Source organism: Bufo bufo, chromosome 1, assembly GCF_905171765.1.
Source record: "Bufo bufo chromosome 1, aBufBuf1.1, whole genome shotgun sequence".
Classification (NCBI taxonomy): Eukaryota; Metazoa; Chordata; class Amphibia; order Anura; family Bufonidae; genus Bufo; species Bufo bufo.
The window spans coordinates 625434733-625448146 of record NC_053389.1 but is presented as its reverse complement, the minus strand read 5'-3'; positions in this window follow the sequence as shown (position 1 = coordinate 625448146).

Sequence of the window (13414 nt, the reverse complement as noted above, 5' to 3'; positions counted from 1 at the left end):
AGTCGAATGGTCAGACCGAACGCGTCAATCAGAATCTGGAGACATATCTGCGCTGTTTGTGGCAGAGAATCAGGAGGATTGGTATTCTTTTTTGTCCCTTGCTGAGTTTGCTTTAACCACCTCAGCCCCCAGTGCTTAAACACCCTGAAAGACCAGGCCACTTTTTACACTTCTGACCTACACTACTTTCACCGTTTATTGCTCGGTCATGCAACTTACCACCCAAATGAATTTTACCTCCTTTTCTTCTCACTAATAGAGCTTTCATTTGGTGGTATTTCATTGCTGCTGACATTTTTACTTTTTTTTGTTATTAATCGAAATTTAACGATTTTTTTGCAAAAAAAATGTCATTTTTCACTTTCAGTTGTAAAATTTTGCAAAAAAAACAAGATCCATATATAAATTTTGCTCTAAATTTATTGTTCTACATGTCTTTGATAAAAAAAAAATGTTTGGGTAAAAAAAAAAATGGTTTGGGTAAAAGTTATAGCGTTTACAAACTATGGTACAAAAATGTGAATTTCCGCTTTTTGAAGCAGCTCTGACTTTCTGAGCACCTGTCATGTTTCCTGAGGTTCTACAATGGCCAGACAGTACAAACACCCCACAAATGACCCCATTTCGGAAAGTACACACCCTAAGGTATTCGCTGATGGGCATAGTGAGTTCATAGAACTTTTTATTTTTTGTCACAAGTTAGCGGAAAATGATGATTTTTTTTTTTTTTTTCTTACAAAGTCTCATATTCCACTAACTTGTGACAAAAAATAAAAACTTCCATGAACTCACTATGCCCATCAGCGAATACCTTGGGGTGTCTTCTTTCCAAAATGGGGTCACTTGTGGGGTAGTTATACTGCCCTGGCATTCTAGGGGCCCAAATGTGTGGTAAGGAGTTTGAAATCAAATTCTGTAAAAAATAACCAGTGAAATCCGAAAGGTGCTCTTTGGAATATGGGCCCATTTGCCCACCTAGGCTGCAAAAAAGTGTCACACATCTGGTATCTCCGTATTCAGAAGAAGTTGGGGAATGTGTTTTGGGGTGTCATTTTACATATACCCATGCTGGGTGAGAGAAATATCTTGGCAAAAGACAACTTTTCCCATTTTTTTATACAAAGTTGGCATTTGACCAAGATATTTATCTCGCCCAGCATGGGTATATGTAAAATGACACCCCAAAACACATTCCCCAACTTCTCCTGAATACGGAGATACCAGATGTGTGACACTTTTTTTCAGCCTAGGTTGGCAAAGGGGCCCATATTCCAAAGAGCACCTTTCGGATTTCACTGGTCATTTTTTACAGAATTTGATTTCAAATTCCTTACCACACATTTGGGCCCCTAGAATGCCAGGGCAGTATAACTATCCCACAAGTGACCCCATTTTGGAAAGAAGACACCCCAAGGTATTCGCTGATGGGCATAGTGAGTTCATGGAAGTTTTTATTTTTTGTCACAAGTTAGTGGAATATGAGACTTTGTAAGAAAAAAAAAAAATCATCATTTTCCACTAACTTGTGACAAAAAATAGAAAATTCTAGGAACTCGCCATGCCCCTCATGGAATACCTTGGGGTGTCTTCTTTCCAAAATGGGGTCACTTGTGGGGTAGTTATACTGCCCTGGCATTCTAGGGGCCCAAATGTGTGGTAAGGAGTTTTAAATCAAATTCTGTAAAAAATGACCAGTGAAATCCGAAAGGTGCTCTTTGGAATATGGGCCCCTTTGCCCACCTAGGCTGCAAAAAAGTGTCACACATCTGGTATCTCCGTATTCAGAAGAAGTTGGGGAATGTGTTTTGGGGTGTCATTTTACATATACCCATGCTGGGTGAGAGAAATATCTTGGCCAAATGCCAACTTTGTATAAAAAAATGGGAAAAGTTGTCTTTTGCCAAGATATTTCTCTCACCCAGCATGGGTATATGTAAAATGACACACCAAAACACATTCCCCAACTTCTCCTGAATACGGAGATACCAGATGTGTGACACTTTTTTGCAGCCTAGGTGGGCAAAGGGGCCCATATTCCAAAGAGCACCTTTCGGATTTCACTGGTCATTTTTTACAGAATTTGATTTAAAACTCCTTACCACACATTTGGGCCCCTAGAATGCCAGGGCAGTATAACTACCCCACAAGTGACCCCATTTTGGAAAGAAGACACCCCAAGGTATTCGCTGATGGGCATAGTGAGTTCATGGAAGTTTTTATTTTTTGTCACAAGTTAGTGGAATATGAGACTTTGTAAGAAAAAAAAAAATTATCATTTTCCACTAACTTGTGACAAAAAATAAAAAATTCTAGAAACTCGCCATGCCCCTCATGGAATACCTTGGGGTGTCTTCTTTCCAAAATGGGGTCACTTGTGGGGTAGTTATACTGCCCTGGCATTCTAGGGGCCCAAATGTGTGGTAAGGAGTTTTAAATCAAATTCTGTAAAAAATGACCAGTGAAATCCGAAAGGTGCTCTTTGGAATATGGGCCCCTTTGCCCACCTAGGCTGCAAAAAAGTGTCACACATCTGGTATCTCCGTATTCAGAAGAAGTTGGGGAATGTGTTTTGGGGTGTCATTTTACATATACCCATGCTAGGTGAGAGAAATATCTTGGCCAAATGCCAACTTTGTATAAAAAAATTGGAAAAGTTGTCTTTTGCCAAGATATTTCTCTCACCCAGCATGGGTATATGTAAAATGACACACCAAAACACATTCCCCAACTTCTCCTGAATACGGAGATACCAGATGTGTGACACTTTTTTGCAGCCTAGGTGGGCAAAGGGGCCCATATTCCAAAGAGCACCTTTCGGATTTCACTGGTCATTTTTTACAGAATTTGATTTCAAACTCCTTACCACACATTTGGGCCCCTAGAATGCCAGGGCAGTATAACTACCCCACAAGTGACCCCATTTTGGAAAGAAGACACCCCAAGGTATTCGCTGATGGGCATAGTGAGTTCATGGAAGTTTTTATTTTTTGTCACAAGTTAGTGGAATATGAGACTTTGTAAGAAAAAAAAAAAAATTCATAATTTTCCACTAACTTGTGACAAAAAATAAAAAATTCTAGGAACTCGCCATGCCCCTCATGGAATACCTTGGGGTGTCTTCTTTCCAAAATGGGGTCACTTGTGGGGTAGTTATACTGCCCTGGCATTCTAGGGGCCCAAATGTGTGGTAAGTAGGTAAATGACCTGTGAAATCCGAAAGGTGCTCTTTGGAATATGGGCCCCTTTGCCCACCTAGGCTGCAAAAAAGTGTCACACATCTGGTATCTCCGTATTCAGGAAAAGTTGGGGAATGTGTTTTGGGGTGTCATTTTACATATACCCATGCTGGGTGAGAGAAATATCTTGACAAAAGACAACTTTTCCCATTTTTTTATACAAAGTTGGCATTTGACCAAGATATTTATCTCGCCCAGCATGGGTATATGTAAAATGACACCCCAAAACACATTCCCCAACTTCTCCTGAATACGGAGATACCACATGTGTGACACTTTTTTGCAGCCTAGGTGGGCAAAGGGGCCCAAATTCCTTTTAGGAGGGCATTTTTAGACATTTGGATACCAGACTTCTTTGGGGCCCCTAAAATGCCAGGGCAGTATAAATACCCCACAAGTGACCCCATTTTGGAAAGAAGACACCCCAAGGTATTCAATGAGGGGCATGGCGAGTTCATAGAAAAAAAAAATTTTGGCACAAGTTAGCGGAAATTGTTTTTTTTTTTTTTTTCTCAAAGTCTCCCTTTCCGCTAACTTGGGACAAAAATTTCAATCTTTCATGGACTCAATAAGCCCCTCAGCAAATACCTTGGGGTGTCTTCTTTCCAAATTGGGGTCATTTGTGGGGTGTTTGTACTGCCCTGGCATTTGAGGGTCTCCGCAATCATTACATGTATGCACAGCATTAGGAGTTTCTGCTATTCTCCTTATATTGAGCATACGGGTAATGAGATTTTTTTTTTCCGTTCAGCCTCTGGGCTGAAAGAAAAAAATGAACGGCACAGATTTTTTCATTCGCATCGATCAATGTGGATGAAAAAATCTCTGCCAAAAAAAGAAAAAGGAGGGGAAAGGCGTCTGCCAGGACATAGGAGCTCCGCCCAACATCCATACCCACTTAGCTCGTATGCCCTGGCAAACCCGATTTCTCCTTTCACATCAATCGATGTGGATGAATAAATCATTGCCGGGATTTTTTTTTTTATATATATATACAAAGTGTTTGCCAAAGTATATGAACACCACCGCCGCCTCCTCAGCTCATATGCCTCGGCAAACGTATCTTTTACTGCAGAGGAGAAATCTCGTCTTGCAGCGCCGCATACACCGACTTGCGTGTAATCTGACAGCAGCGCAATGCTTCTGTCAGAATGCACATCAGTGCTGCAGCTAGTCGATCGGTTGGTCCACCTGGAAGGTAAAAAGAACAAAACAAAAAAGAAAAAACCAGGCCGCAACGCAATAAATTTATTAACTTCAGAACAGAACATATTAACTTTTTTAAATTTTTTTAACTTTTTTACTTACCGGTAATTTTTTTTTTGTTTCGTTTTTTTTACCTTTATAGAACAAACCTCTCCTTCCCCATGGGACAATGTGCAAAGCGCAAATCGCCCAAAGATGTGGCGAAGTACGTTATGCACTTTATACCAGGTGAAAGGAGAGGTTTGTAGCAGCTGTGAGTAAAAGGGCCCTAATAGCCCTGTGTGCCTGTCCTGTGAGATGCAATCCCTATGCTAGGTGTACCTGTGTGTGGTACTTCTGGAAACACTCTCCTAAGCATAGGGCAGGGTGGTCAGGGCAGTCAGGACAGAAATAGCGGGTGTCACGCCTTATTCCACTCCTGCTACAGACACGACATTTTTTTCGGGGTGGCGGTTGGGTTAAGGTACCAGCAACGACACTGGGGAAATGTCGCTCGTGTAGACGGCTAACTACACTGGTGGATGGGGCCACGGAACCTTCTGGATACAGGAGGTTCTCGATGATCTCTTCCTGGAATTTGAGGAAGGATCGTCTTCTCCCAGCCTTACTGTAGAGAACAAAACTATTATACAGCGCCAATTGAATTAAATATACAGACACCTTCTTATACCAGCGTCTGGTTCTGCGGGAAACTAAATAGGGAGCCAACATCTGGTCATTGAAGTCCACCCCTCCCATGAGCGCATTATAGTCGTGGACTGAGAGGGGCTTTTCAATGACACGGGTTGCCCTTTCAATTTGGATTGTCGTGTCTGCGTGAATGGAGGAGAGCATGTAAACGTCACGCTTGTCTCTCCATTTCACCGCGAGCAGTTCTTCATTACACAAGGCAGCCCTCTTTCCCCTTGCAAGACGGGTGGTAACGAGCCGTTGGGGGAAGCCCACGCGACTAGTTCGCGCTGTGCCACAGGCGCAAATCCGTTCTAGAAACAAATGCCTAAAGAGGGCCACACTTGTGTAAAAATTGTCCACATAAAGATGGTACCCCTTGCCGAATAAGGGTGACACCAAGTCCCAGACTGTCTTCCCACTGCTCCCCAGGTAGTCAGCGCAACCGACCGGCTCCAGGGTCTGATCTTTTCCCTCATAGATCCGAAATTTGTGGGTATAGCCTGTGGCCCTTTCACAGAGCTTATACAATTTGACCCCATACCGGGCACGCTTGCTTGGGATGTATTGTTTGAAGCCAAGGCGCCCAGTAAAATGTATTAGGGACTCGTCTACGCAGATGTTTTGCTCAGGGGTATACAAATCTGCAAATTTCTGGTTGAAATGGTCTATGAGGGGCCGAATTTTGTGGAGCCGGTCAAAAGCTGGGTGGCCTCTGGGACGGGAGGTGGTGTTGTCGCTAAAATGCAGAAAACGCAGGATGGTCTCAAATCGTGTCCTGGACATAGCAGCAGAGAACATGGGCATGTGATGAATTGGGTTCGTGGACCAATATGACCGCAATTCATGCTTTTTTGTCAGGCCCATGTTGAGGAGAAGGCCCAGAAAAATTTTAAGTTCGGAAACTTGGACTGGTTTCCACCGGACAGGCTGGGCATAATAGCTTCCCGGGTTTGCGGTTATAAATTGTGTGGCATACCGGTTTGTCTCTGCCACGACTAAGTCCAAGAGCTCCGCAGTCAAGAACAGCTCAAAAAATCCCAGGGCCGAACCGATTTGAGCCGTCTCAACCCGAACTCCAGACTGGGCGGTGAAAGGGGGAACTAATGGTGCGGCTGAAGTTGGTGACTGCCAATCAGGGTTTGCCAGCACCTCAGGGATTCTAGGGGCTCTACGGGCCTGTCTGCGCGGTGGCTGCAACGGGGTAACTACTGCACGTGCCACCGTACCAGCTTCAACTGCCCTTCTGGTGCTCGCTACTTCACCATGTTGTACGGCAGTGCTGGTACTAGGTCCAGGAAGGGCTGCGCTGCTGGTGTATGCCTCACCACGTGATCCGGCAGCGACAGCCCCACTCTGCTGCTCTTGAAGCGGATCCTGCGTAACCTGTGGTCTAGCGACACGGGGCCTGGTACGCCTGGTGCTATCAGGGACCTCCACCTCCTCGTCCGAACTTTGGGTCAGAGAGCCACTGCTTTCCACAGGTTCATATTCTGACCCGCTAGATTCGTCAGATGAGGGTTCCCATTCCTCATCCGACTGGGTCAGAATCCTGTAGGCCTCTTCAGAAGAATACCCCCTGTTTGACATTTTGGACTACTAAATTTAGGGGTATTCCCTGAGACTACCCAAGAAAAAAAGCGAACCTGTCTTACAAAGGGGAGGCTAGCGAAGTACCAGAGGCCGCTGCGGTTGATAAAAAATATCAAAACTGATTTTTTTTATCGCCGCAGTGCGTGTAAAGTAAATGTACAGTGATCGAAAAATAATAATTTTTTGTCACTGCGGTGGGGCGGGCGTGGGTGAACGCACGTGTGGGCGACCGATCAGGCCTGATCGGGCAAACACTGCGTTTTGGGTGGAGGGCGAGCTAAGGTGACACTAATACAATTATAGATCTGACCGTGATCAGTTTTGATCACTTACAAATACTATAAAAGTACAAATGCTGATTAGCGATACGCTAATCAGCGAATAAAAGTGACTGCGGTGCGGTGGGGTGGGCGCTAACTGACGCTAACTACCTAACCAAGGGCCTAAACTATCCCTAAAACCTAACAGCCAATACTAGTGAAAAAAAAAAAGTGACAGTTTACACTGATCACTTTTTGTCTTTCACTAGTGATCGACAGGGGCGATCAAAGGGGTGATCAAAGGGTTAATTGGGGTGCAGGGGGGTGATCTGGGGCTAAGGTGTAGTGTTTGGTGTACTCACAGTTCAGTCTGCTCCTCTGCTGGATCCAACCGACGAAAAGGACCAGCAGAGGAGCAGAGAAGCCATATAACAGATCATATTTACTAATATGATCTGTTATATGGCTTGTGATTCGATTTTTTAAAAATCAGCAACCTGCCAGCGACGATCATTGGCTGGCAGGTTGCTGATGCAATTGTCCTCGAACTTTTGCCGGCCCGCGATACGCATGCGCGGGCCGGCTGTGACCGAAATCTCGCGTCTCACGAGAGGACGCGCCGGCGCGTCCACTCGGAATGAAACAACCGCCTCCAGGACGCGTCTGTGCGTACAGCGCTCCGGAGGTGGTTAAATAACCGTCGCCAGGAGTCCTCTGATAAGTCACCATTTTTTGGTGCATATGGGTTTCATCCACAGTTTGGCACATTCTCTGGAGAGGGTTCTTCTGGTTTACCTGATGAGGAGAGATTTTCCTCGTCTTTGTCATTTATTTGGCAAAAGATTCAGGGTAATCTGAAGATGATGAGTGAGAGATATAAGCATGTGGCGGATAAGAGACGTGTGCCTGGTCCGGAACTGAATGTGGGTGATCTGGTGTGGTTGTCTACAAAGAATATCAAACTGAAGGTTCCCTCCTGGAAGTTGGGTCCTAAGTTTATTGGGCCTTACAAGATCTTGTCCGTCATCAATCCCATTGCCTTCCGTCTTGATCTTTCTCAGACTTGGAAGATCCATAATGTTTTTCACAGGTCCCTATTAAAACCTTATGTCCAACCCACTGTACCTTCCTCTCTGCCTCCTCCTCCGATTTTTGTTGATGGCAATCTTGAATTTAAGGTCTCTAGGATTGTGGATTCTCGCATTATCCGCGGTTCTCTTCAGTACCTCGTTCATTGGGAGGGTTATGGTCCTGAGGAGAGTATGTGGGTCCCAGTGGCGGACATTAAGGCCACTCGTCTCGTCAGGGCTTTCCATAGGTCTCATCCTGAGAAGGTGGGCTCTGAGTGTCCGGAGTCCACCCGTAGAGGGAGGGGTACTGTCACCGCCAGTTCTGTGAGAAGGTCTGACAGACGTTCTTCTCTACCTCTTGTATGACGTTCTTTGTTTTGGTTTCACTTTGTCATCTCCTTTCCTTCTGCCAGGTGTCACTTATTTAGACTAATCGCATTCCTTTATATTCCCTCCTATACTGCTTCATTTTACGGTTTATACTACTTCCTGGATGAAATGTTCATTGCTGGAGGCTGCTGCTGCTGTTTAGTCTTTTCCTTTATTGTGTTTCCTTGCTGGCTTGATTCTAGGTGACCCTGACTCCGTCCGTATTAAGTCCAGGGAGCCGGTGGTCGTGTCCCCTCACTATTATAGGGTTTTCAGGTGTCACACCATCTTAGGTACGTGGGCATGCAATCGTCTACCATTGAGACCCTTGCATGTGCATAGCAGTCAGGGAGAGCTCTTAGGGTTTTAAAGGGATCGCCTATATGCTCCTTAGTTTAGGATCAAGCCAGTCGGGCGTTTATTTATAAGTTCCAGCTATCTGCAACTTCATCCGTGACAGCCGCCTGCCCTGACCTATTGCCTGTCTGACTTCGCCTTTGCCTCATCCTTCGGTCCTGCACTTGCCCTTAGAGGAGGTAGGAGACGTGACACAGTTCATGACCCAATTGGGGCTTGTTTAGACTAATTACTTCAGCCTTTAGTTTATGTAATTTCAGGATAGTTGCAGGACTACAAAAAAGAGTAAAATATTCTCCATCACTTGCCAATTTAACGATGGCCTATTTGGAGTCTTTTTCCTCTTATTTAAATAATAATAATAATAATTTACATTCTTCTTTTAATTTACAGCACCTGGTCTTAACCTGTTCAGGACATAGGGCGTTGATCAGAACCCGGTGCCTGCTCAAATCATTGGGCAGGCACCTGGGGACAATGCCCCCCCCCCCCCCCCCCCGTTTAGGCGATCGCAGCAAACCGCAGGTCAAGTCAGACCTGCAGTTTGCTGTTTTCCGGGTTATTCGGGTCTCTGGGGACCAGATAACCCGAAACAGGATGGTGATCGTGGTGTGATAATACACCACCAATCACCATCCTGCGATCCTGTGAGATGATGGTGACATCACCTCTCAGGATCGACTCTCATTGGCTGCAGGGGTGGGCGGGCCATTCAAATTGTCGCAGCGCTCCCCTTCTCCTCCTTTTGTGTCTGGGAGCCAAGGAGAGAGCTGCATCGGATCTCCAGCCAGCACCCCCATCTGTTCAGAGCTCAGGATCCAGGGATCGTCAGCCAGCACCCCATCTGTGCCTCAGCACCCCCATCTGTGCACCCAGGTATTTAGGGAAAGGTTAGGGAAATATTAGGTTAGGCAGGGATATTCAGGGAAAGTTAGTGGTAGAAAAATAAAATCAGTTTCTTATTGCATCACCCTAAATTGGGTGTCTGAGGTCCACAGCACAGCTGTGCTGCAGCTTGCCCCCCCCCCCCCACAACTTTTTTTGGGGTGCAAGCTGTTTTTTTTTTGTGTGCGCATACAGACTGTGGCCGGCACTCTTAGCGTCCAGCCACTGTTAGAGCATCACACACCCCACCGCTGATCAACTTCGGATGGTTGTACAGCGATTTTTTTGCCCTTTTTTTTGTTAGTCTTTTATTTATTTTTTGTCTGTTATGTTTAGGGTAAGTTCGCAAACACCCGTGCCCCCACCCACACGCACAACAAATAAAGTTGATCACGCACGCACACACGCACACTCCCCTATGGCCCGCCGGATGTTCTCGACCGAGGAGGCAGTTTGCCTCCAATTCTGAGAGTCCCAGTGAGGACGAGGATGACCCCACTTTACTTTTGTCATCCGTGTCCTCCTCATCATCTAGCAATGATGATGAGCCCCCAAGGCGGTGGAGACGCCGTCAGGCAGAGCAAGGGGACCGCCATGCTAGGGACCCTGTGGCCCACCCTAGTACGAGCAGCTCTGGGGCTCGTACTAGTTTTCCGGCCCACTAGTTAAGTCCACCGGAGCCCCCTGCTGGTGAACTTGTTTGGTATACCCCAGAGCGTTTTGAGCCCATGATTCTTCATTTTGTAGGCCAACCAGGAATCCAGATTTCCACAGTGGGCTTCACTGAATACGACTACTTTAGTTTTTTTTTTTAGTGACCACTTTGTAAATCTAATGGTGGAGCAAACATCCTGTACGCCCAACAGTTTGTTGCTCAACACCCGGGCTCCTTTTTGGCTAGGCCCAGTGGCTGGACTCCGGTCAGTGCAGCCGAGATGAGGAAATTTTGGGGCCTTGTTCTGTACATGGGCCTAGTCAAGAAACCTAGTGTCAGGCATTACTGGAGTGGGGACATCCTCTACCAGACCCCACTTTACAGTACGGCCATGACACGCTCCCGGTTTGAGGCGATCCGGAAATGCCTGCATTATTCAGATAATGCAGCATGTCCCCACCAAGGTAATCCTGCCTATGACCGCCTGTACAAAATCAGGCCGGTCATTGGTCACTTTGGGGCCAAATTTGTGCAGGCCTATGTACCTGGAAGGGAGGTCGCGGTTGATGAGTCTCTCATTGCTTTCAAGGGGAGACTCATTTTCCGCCAGTATGTTCCCTCTAAGCGAGCGAGGTATGGCGTGAAGCTGTGCACACTTTGTGAGAGTACCTCAGGGTACACTTACAAGTTTCGTGTGTACGAGGGGCGAGATTCCCGTATTCAACCCCCAGAATGTCCCCCCACTCTGGGTGTTAGCGGGAAACTTGTGTGGGACCTTATGCACCCACTGCTAGATAAGGGTTACTACCTGTACGTGGATAACTTTTATACTAGTATCCCCTTGTTCCATTCCTTCGCCGCCAGATCCACGTCCGCTTGTGGGACCGTGCGGAAAAATCAACGCGGCCTCCCTACCCCCCCCTCCAGGTACCTATCCCAGGGGTGCGACCCGTGCCCTTACCAGTGGAAACCAGTTGCTGGTCAGATATAAGGACAAGAGGGATGTCCTTGTACTGTCCACAATTCATGGTAACGGCATCACCCCTGTCCCTGTGCGAGGTACCGCGGCAACGGTCCTCAAGCCAGATTGTATCGTCGACTACAATTGGTATATGGGAGGAGTTGATCTCTCTGATCAAGTCCTCAAGCCATATAACGCAATGCGCAAAACCCGGGCATAGTACAAAAAAGTTGCGGTCTACTTGGTACAGGTTGCCTTGTACAACCCTTTTGTGCTGTCCCAGAGCTCAGTTCTATGAGGCAGTCCTCAAGGCCCCAATCTTTTCTGACCGGGAAAGAGCAGGCCGGAGTACCTCGGGAACTGGAGGCACCCGGATCATCCGTGGCCAACACTTTCCAGGTGTGGTCCCTCATACTGGATAGAAGGGACGGTCCCAAAAAAAGGGACGGTCCCAAAAAAAGTGCAGAGTGTGTCACAGGAGGGGGATACGGAAGGACACCACTACTCAGTGTGACACGTGCCCCGATCATCCGGGCCTCTGCATTATTGGTTGCTTCAGGGAGTACCACACTTCCATGGAGTACTAAATTTATATCCCAATTTTGCCACTGACAATCGGATAAAAAACTATGGTTCTCCGACTTGAGACACTAAAACTAAAAAAACATTTTTTCAAAAATATTATTTAGTAAAACTAAAATAAATAAAAAAGTAGACATATTAGGTATCGCCGTGTCTGTAAGAATCTGTTCTATAAAAATACCCCATGACCTAAACCCTCAGATGAACACGGTCAAAAAAATAAAACAACAACGGTGGCAAAACAGCAATTTTTGGGCAAATTTTCAATTTTAATCTGTTTTTTTTCCAATAACAAAGCAAGAGTTAACAGCCAAATAAAAATTAATATTTATTACCCTGATTCTGAAGTTTACAGAAACACCCCATATGTGGTTGTAAACTGCTGTATGACCAAACGTCAGGGCGCAAAAGGAAAGGAACGCCGTATGGTTTCTGGAAGGCAGATTTTGATGGCCTTTTTTTTTTGGCACCATGTCCCATTTGAAGCCTCCCTGATGCACCCCTAGAGTAAAAACTCCATAAAAGCGACCCCATCTAAGAAACTACACCCCTCAATTTATTCAAAACTGATTTTACTAACTTTATTAACCCTTTAGGTGTTCCTCAACAGTTTATGGCAAATGGAGATGAAATTTCAGAATTTCTATTTTTGGTAACCTTGCCTCAAAAAAATGTAATATAGATAAACCAAAAAATCATATGTACCCTAAAAATCATCCCAACAAAACTGCCACCTTATCCCGTAGTTTCCAAAATGGGGTCACTTTTATGGAGTTTCTATCTCCATTTGCCAATAACTCTTGTGCAACACCTAAAGAGTTAACAAAGTTTGTAAAATCAGTTTTGAATACATTGAGGGGTGTAGTTTCTTATATGGGGTCACTTTTATGGAGTTTCTACTCTAGGGGTGCATCAGGGGGGCTTCAAATGGGACATGGTGTAAATAAACCAGGCCAGCAAAATCTGCCTTCCAAAAACCATACTGCGCACCTTTCCCTCTACTCCCTACCGTGTGCCCGTACAGTAGTTTACGGCACATATGGGGTGTTTCTGCAAACTACAGAATCAGGGCAATAAATATAGCATTTTGTTTGGCTGTTAACCCTTGCTTTATTACTGGAAAAAAATTTATTAAAATGGAAAATTGGCCAAAAATCTAAATTCTCAAATTTCATCTCCATTTGCTAATAACTCTTGTGCAACACCTAAAGGGTTAACAAAGTTTCTAAAATCAGTTTTGAATATCTTGAGGGGGTAGTTTCTTAGATCGGGTCACTTTTATGGAGTTTCTACTCTAGGGGTGCATCAGGGGGGCTTCAAATGGGACATGGTGCAAATAAACCAGTCCTGCAAAATTTGACTTACAAAAAACATACGGCGCACCTTTTCCTCTATGCCCTACTGTGTGCCCGTACAGTAGTTTATGGCCACATATGGGATGTTTCTGCAAACTAAAGAATCGGGGCAATAAATATAGCATTTAGTTTGGCTGTTAACCCTTACTTTGTTACTGGAAAAAATGGATTAAAATGGAAAATTTGCCCAAAAATCTAAATTCTGAAATTGTATCT